Genomic DNA, 8,347 nt, shown 5'->3' on the forward strand with positions numbered 1-8,347 from the left:
CTTTATTACATTCTGTATTTCCTTTATGTTTAGTATTAACTGTTGCAAGTTGTATATGTTGTATGCCTCGCCGTAGCCTCGTTACCACTTCGTCAAGGTTAGGCTCGGCATTACTAGTACATGGGATCAGTTGTACTGATACTGTACTCTGTACTTTTTGTACAAATTTCGGAGCTAGTGGCTGATCGAGAGGTTGGTTGTTGTTACTGCGTCCCAGAGACCCAAGGTAGTCCTGCAGGCGTCCGTAGGCCCTGGCATCCCCTTCTATCCTATTTCATTTCTGTTTTATCTATTTTCGAGACAGATGTAAACTTTTGTTCAGACCATTATTTGTAGTACTCGTAGATTGTTCGTGAGTTGTGACACCAGTTCTGGTGGATTTTATTTCGGCTTTCGTTATTAGCTTAAAGATAATCTTTTAAACCGTGTTCTTCCATATATATTTCCGCTCATTTACTTTTGTTAAGTTTTAATTATTAAAAGATAAAGGAAAACATGAAATATTCTGTAACGTTGGCTTGCCTAGCAGGTTCAATGTTAGGCGTCATCATGGTCCCGACGGTGGGAAATTCGGGTCGTGACAAGTTGGTATCAGAGCACTAGGTTGCCTAGATTGTGACAAGTTGATCGAGAAGCACCACCAGCGGCAGAGCCTCAGGTAGAGTTTGATGAGGAGGTTCTGACCCAGACCGTTCCAGCAGAGCCGTCTCAGGTTCCAGAGGGGTTCATAGCTACCTCAGTACTTCAGGATGCTTTGGTCCGTCTAGTGGGCCTTATGGAGAGTGTTACCCAGGCAGGCACACTTCCTGCAGCACCAGCTGTCTCTCGGGCTGGGGGAGGAGCATAGACTCCTGCTACTCACACTCTGGAGAAGATGGCTCCTTAGTTTCAGACTCCAGTAACTCAGCCAGTTGGGGTAGTCCCGTCGGGTATTATAGTATGGACCGACGATGGAGCAACTATGTCTACAGATGCTTTGTGGAGGTTGGACAGGTTCACCAAGATTTTCACTACTACCTATGGCGGTACAGCTTCAGAGGATCCCCAGGACTATTTGGACAGTTTCTATGAGGTTCTGGAATATGGGGATAGTGGAGACCTAACGGGTTGACTTTGCTACTTTTCGCTTATCAGGTTCTGCCAAGAAATGGTGGAGGGATTTTTGTTTGGCTAGACCAGTTGGGTTGCTTGCTTTGACTTGGGATCAGTTTTCTCAGCTATTTTTGGAGAAGTTTCTCCCGATCACTCATAGAAAGGACTATCAGAGGTAGTTTGAGTGCCTTCAGCAGGATTCCATGACCGCCATCCAGTATGAGACCAGATTTATTGACTTGGCCCGCCATGCTCTTCTTATACATCCCACCGAGAGAGAGAGAAAGGGTGAGGAGGTTTATTGAGGAACTCGCTCATCCTATCAGATTGCAGATGGCTAAGGAGATAGGGAGCGAGATTTCTTTCCAGGATGTAGCCAATATGGCCTGGTGAATTGAGGCAGTTTTATCTCAGGGGAGTGGTCAAGGGTCTGACAAGAGGCCTCGTCATTTGGGTAGGTTCAGTTTTGGAGGCAGGGATTCTTTATCATCCCAGGCCGTTTCATTTAGCACTTCAGGCATCTCATGGAGCTTCAAGGGGTCGTGGTCCTTATGTAACTCCTTCAGGACAGCCAACTCATAGTGCACCGCCAGCTCCTATCAAAGCACCTCCTCTTCAGAGCTATTATCGTGGTCAGCCAGCCTACCAGGGTCAGTCTCAATTTCTCCAGCCGCTGTATTTAGATGGATGTTTTGAGTGCGTTGAATATGGTCATATCCAGAGGGCTTGTCCGAGATTAGTTGGTGCTCAGTCACAGCAGCAGAGTTCTCGTGCCATGATTCCGACACCGCCTGCCCAGCCAGCTAGAGGTAGGGGTCAAGGAGTGTATGCGGTAAAACTGGGGGCCCAATTTCCCCATTATTAGGTCGCCTCGTGCGATACTCCTTGAGGCTCGAAGCCAAGGTCGAGACCCACACTCGGGAATCGTCGGCTACTGATCCCGGGGGGCATTACGTACTAACAGCCATCGTATAAGACAGAGGAATTCCCAAGGCCTACGGTTAAATCTGACAAAACCGACCTACCTGGGGCTTATATCAAGGTATCATGTCTAGCAGTCCCATCTATGTATCTTTATAATTAATGCATTCTGTACTATGTTGTATTTCCCCTCCTATATAAAGGGGATCCTCACCACTTTGTAAAGGGCTGTTGTTGCTCCAACCACTCTACACAAGATCAATAACAACTTTCTCTCTTCTCTCCCTAACTCACACGCTCGAGACTACCTCTTCCATTTATTACCTTCATACTTATTCTTCATTTATTGCTTTATATTGGCCATAAAGAGCCTTCTTTAATTATATCCTAACTGTTATTCCCTTCCCGGTTGCCCCCGATAGCTCGAGCTCGAGCCCAGGCATCGACCTCGGGGCCTTTCATTGGTTAGTCCGAGGCCCGGATAGCAAGCCCCTCGGTTTGATTATAACTCTATTTTAACTCGTATTTCGTCATTAAACTTCGCATATCTAACATCAACTGCCCTAATAACTAGCATAAAAATAGATCACGTATTTTTAGAGTCCTATCAACAAATTTAATTATTATTACCATTTTCACGGTAAACAGTTTGGCGCCCACCGTGGGGCTAAAAATAATAGTAATTATTTTCTTGCTGGTTTCGTCACACAACGCAAGTTATCTTTCCCACTTGTTTTGTCCAAGATCTTCGATTTCAGGTCAAAATGTTTGGCTCGGTGAATAGAGTTGAGAACAACAACCTTGAAGACCATGGAGAAAATGGTGTGGTTGTTCCAATTATTGGCACACCACCACAGAACCCCGATAACGCACCTGGACCGATTCCAGAGAACGCGGATTCGCAAGATGCGCAGCAGGTCGATGAAACCTCACACACCGACAGGAGCATACAACATGGCGACCAACAAGAAGCCCAAAAGACCCCAGCTCGGGAAGAATAGGAAGTTAGTCTTCATGTTATTTTCGAAATGTTGCAGGCACAGCAGTTGGCTATCGCTCAATTGCAAAGCCACCCGAAGAATCCCAGCACAGCAGCACTGGAAACAGCTCCCCTAACCGAACAGGTACCTGAAAAATTAAGCAATAACGGATCGATAGCCAACCCTGCCATCGTAAAAATGCTTGAGGATCTCACCAAAAGGATCGAATCGGGTGAGAAAATGATAGCAGCCAACGACAAGAAGGTCGATACCTACAACTCTAGGGTCGATCAGATCCCGGGCGCACCCCCGATCCTCAAGGGTGTGGATTCGAAGAAGTTTATACAAAGGTCGTTCCCTGAAGAAGCATCCCCGAAACCCATTCTAAAGAAGTTCAGAATGCCGGAACTCCCTAAGTACAACTGGACCACAGACCCTAACGAACACGTCACTGCATACACCTGTGCAATAAAGGGAAACAATATAAAAAATGACGAAATCGAGTCTGTGTTGTTGAAAAAATTCGGGGAAACACTCTCGAAGGGGGCAATGATGTGGTATCACAACTTGGCTCCTAACTCCATAGATTCATTCGCCATGCTAGCAGACTCCTTCGTAAAGGCACATGCCGGTGCCATCAAAGTAGCGAAGAGGAAGTACGACGTTTTCAAAATCAGGCAAAAGGAGAAAGAGATGCTGCAGGAATTTGTGTCTTGCTTTCAGATGGAACGGATGGAGCTACCGCCAGTCTCTGACGACTGGGCAGTGCAGGATTTCACTCAAGGCCCGAATGAATGAATCTCGGTGGCTTAAAAATAGTTGAAACAAAATCTGATTGAGTACCCGGTTGTGACCTAGTCGGACGTCCACAATCGGTACCAGTCGAAGAACAGGGCCGAAGATAACCAGTTGGGAGCCCCTTCGGGCTCAGTATACCCGAGTAGGCACCTGGCAAAGAGACCAAAACCAAACAAAGAAAGGTATTAGCTGTACATCGAAGATAGGAGGAACGCCCCGAGGCGTAACCTACCTCGCAATGATCGGAGAGTGGATCGAGGACAGGATCCTCGAGGGCTCATCAACAAAGCCAGATTCGATCGGAACATAGTGCCAACGGGTACACCTCGCCTATCATAATACAACTTCAATGTCGATTTATCGGACATCGTGTTCGCCATTAGCAAAATTAGGGATGCCAGATGGACCAGGCATATACACTCAGATCCTTCCCAAAGGAACTACAACTTGATATGCGAGTTTCACAACCCGCACAGGCACAGAACTGAGGATTCCAGGCAACTCCGAGAGGAAGTGGCCCAGCTACTCGATAATGGGCACCTTCGGGAATTTCTCAGCAACCGAACTAAAAACCAGTCCCGGAAGAGAGAAACAACCAAAAAGAACAAAGCAGATGAGCCCCAATATGTCATCCACACGATTTTTTGATGCACGCCCTCGGTCATATTCAAATAAAGGACCACATCGCATCCGCCAAACAAACGTCGGAACCCAAGAGCGTCGTCGCCACTAAGGTATAATCATATCTCCCCTTTTCTATCTTTTGCTTCACGGTAACTCTTGCGCAGGCCAGTGAACAAGGCAGTCGGGACGTCGCTCCGGCTCGAGGGCCCTGATAACTAGGGATTATGATGCATTTTACACTCCTTCTTGCTTGAGTTTTTATTAGAATTGTGTACAAAATAGTCCCAAAGGCTCTCAAGTTATGCTTGATTGCAGGATTGATCAACAAGGTGACAAGGTGTCAAAAACCAGCTCAAAAAGGAGTGAAACTTGCACAAGTACCAAGACAAGACCAAGCTCAGTCAAACAGGGCCAGTGCGGTTGCACACCATTCTGTGTGGTCCACAAAGGTGAAGTTCAGAAACTATGTTTTTCAGGCCACCAGGCAATGCGTCCACAAAGGGTTTTGTGCGGTACGTATTGGGTTCATTACGTCCGCACTCGATTTTGTGCGGTTCGCATTGCCCAAGATCAGAGAGTTACTAATTGGATGTTGAAGCCCAATGCGGTCCACAGTCTATTTTGTGCGGACCGCAATAGGATCCACTATGGCCGCACTCGACTTTGTGCAGTCCACAGAGCCCGAGTTCAGATAGCAGATGATTGAAGCCCAAAGCCTTAGTGCGGCCACACTATCTTTCGTGCGGTCCGCACTTGCCCCGCAGGGGTATTTTTGTCTAGAATTTTCAGCTTAGTATAAATAGCTTCTTTTCCCATTTTTAGGTCATTAGATAGTTTTGTACGTAGAGCTGCGCTCGTGACTTAATCTCTTTTACCATTTTGAGTAATTTTAACTTAGTTTAATCATTGAATCTTCAAGTTTTATCTAATAATTAATTATTATGGGTTTTTCTTCATTTATTTCTTTGTTTTCTTCTATAATTAAGAGTAGCTAGACCCATAAGTTAGGGTTGTGGCTCAACGTAATTGATGGGTCTTGTGTTTTGATGCTTGATTGTCTATGTGTGTTTGATATTTGAACTAATTTCATGTTTAATTGTTGAATTAGTGGTTGCAAACACTAGTTTATGTTTAGTTGATTTTGGCTCTTCTTGAGAAAGAGAGCCTAAGTCTCTGAAATTGGTCCAATAAGGAATTGGGCGTACTCAAGAGATTGATAGCCCAATTAAAGGGTTAAACCTAGAGATAGTAATACTCGACTTGAACCTAAATTGCTTGCACAAATTTGCATACCCAATTGGTCTTGAGAAAGCCAATTAGGGCAAATTCACTTGAACTACCGAGAGGTGTAGAGTGAGTAGAATTGTGCAATGGTTATATCATACTCCCCAAATATAAAAATCTAGCCTTAGACTCAAAAATCCGTCAATTAGCCACCTAGGAGAAAGTCACTACCCTAGTGCCTTTTATCTATTTGAACAACTTGCAATAGTTTAATCTTAGCTTTACTTGGTCTAATTTAGCATTGTATTATTATAAAATTAGAATTAAATTCAAAACCAAAAAATATTTAGAAGTGCAATTAGGAACAAATACACAACTCCATTTTAGACAAAAACTCAACTCCAATATCTAGCTCCCTGTGGAAATCGATCCTGACCTTACTAGGGTAAAAGCTGCTTCGACCTCTCTCGCTACTCTATAGTAATGTAGGGTTGGCCACGATCAGGCCCTGAGGTTTTAAAGCGTCCGTTTCACTCTTTTCCTTCGACCGGATTTTTATCCCGAAATGGGTTTTTGCCGGCAAGGTTTTTAATGAGGCAACATCTACGTGCTACCTAAGAAGGACTCAACAAGCCTACAGAATTTTATTCGCAATCAACCCTACACCGGGAAATGACAAATGAGGTTCCAATAGGAAATGATGTACCGGGCCAAACAGTCGAATGAACCGTGTCCACATAAGCCGGGCTTACGACAACACAACGATATGTATTTACGCCAAGCAATCAAAGAATATCTTTTGCCAAAAGCATCTCGTACTCCAAAGAAAATTCAGCATGCTCATGACAAGGATTCCTCCATCGAGTACATCCTGAAATACTCGGAGACTTAGCATCAACAATTTGATACCCACATGACCTCAGGGTCGAAACTCCATGCTCATAAGGCCTCAACGAGACAATTCCGAGTTTACGAGTAACGGCCTTCGAGCCTAAGCAAATTCGATGACTCGGAAACTGTCGTCAATTGCCATTCACTGAAAAACCCGAGGTCGTAAGACCACGAGCGGGCAAACTCGGTCTAGCCAGATCTATTTTACATAACAACAAAAAACTGTAAGACCTCAACATGCGTGAAAAAACTGTAAGACCTCAATAGGTATGAAAAAACTATAAGACCTCGACAAGCATGAAAAAATTGTAAGACCTCAATAGGCATGAAAAAATTGTAAGACCTCAATAGGCATGAAAATGTTGTAAGACCTTACTACAGGCATAAAACTCGATCCCGATGTTTAGGCTATATGTCGCATTTGTAAGACTCCCAAAAGGGCATACCCTTGATGTAGACGCCTAAACTGCCACACTCAGAATCACAAATGGCTCTGTCCAAACACAAATGACTATGGTCAATACGGCTGCACCAACCAAATTAACGCGACTTGGGGACGCCCGATCGTCGCTACAAAATCATAGGCCATTACTTCGAATCTACTTCAAAAAAGAACCTGTTAAAACAGGCTATCCTCAATAGGAAAACGAGCTTCAACCATGTCAGCTCCAAATCACAAGGTTTCGAGCTACTCAGTCTATGAGCTAAACCTTTCGAGGTGTTCGAAGAGGAAAATAAAGCCTACATATGCCTAAGGGTAAAAGCGTAAGAGCCATTGTCTCTAGCCAATGAGCCTCAGGGCCACACACTAAAAGTTCGCAACAACCAAAAGAGTAAGAGCCATTGTCGCCAACTTAAAATTTGAAAACTTGAGGATTAAAATGAGCTCGAGTCGTAACCCGATTTGGAGACCGGATCCAAAATAGTTAACTATACATGCCTAAAGGAATAGCGTAAGAGCCATCGTCACCAGCTTCACAAGCCTTAGGGCCACATGGATAAAAGGTCTCTTCGACCCAAGACATAAGAGCCATTGTCGTCAGCCCGTGCAGACATAAAAGCTTGAGAGTCAAATAGGCTCGAGTCAAAACTCGACTCGGAGACTAAACCAAAAATAGTTGAGCAAAAGTATAAGAGCTCTAACACCAGTTTACATTAAAGGTCACATAGACAAGGCACGTAAAAGCTCCGAGCTTGCCTAACGAGCCCCAGGGCCATATCACGAATCAAAAGTTTCTTGCCAATTCTAAGAACAGGAACACCCGGCACAATTCCGAGCAAAAAAAGGGGAATAGAAGAAAAAAAGCCTCATAGTTCACTTTATACATATGACAATATGAAAGTACTATATACAAACAGGAAAATCAATAGGAAAATTGACAGGAAAATCAACAGGATCCTAATCTATTGCCGAGCCTACATCCTCAATGGCTCCCCCAGGGTTGCACCCTGACAACTATGAGTCCTCCGACGGCCCCTTCTCAACGGCATCTTCTCTCCCCGGGGATCCACCCTCATTTTTAGCACCACCCGAGCTACCATCTTATGCACCCCCAATGGTCTGCTATTGGGAAACCGGCCAGGCACGATCCGTAGCTCGAGGTAATTTCAGGCTAGCCCCTTCAAACGCCTTTCCAATGCAAGAATCTACAGCAACGGCTCCCTCCCCGTGCAAGAATACAAGCGCCTCGGCCTCGGTTTTGATCTGAGATAATGCAACCACCAGCTCAAAATGGAGACCCTTGTACTTGTCATTATCCTCCTTTGCCTCCCAAAGATGACACTCGATTGAGGTTACCTTCGCCTGAAGGGTGTCC

The sequence above is a fragment of the Nicotiana sylvestris genome, chromosome 2, assembly GCF_000393655.2.
Source record: "Nicotiana sylvestris chromosome 2, ASM39365v2, whole genome shotgun sequence".
Taxonomy (NCBI): Eukaryota; Viridiplantae; Streptophyta; class Magnoliopsida; order Solanales; family Solanaceae; genus Nicotiana; species Nicotiana sylvestris.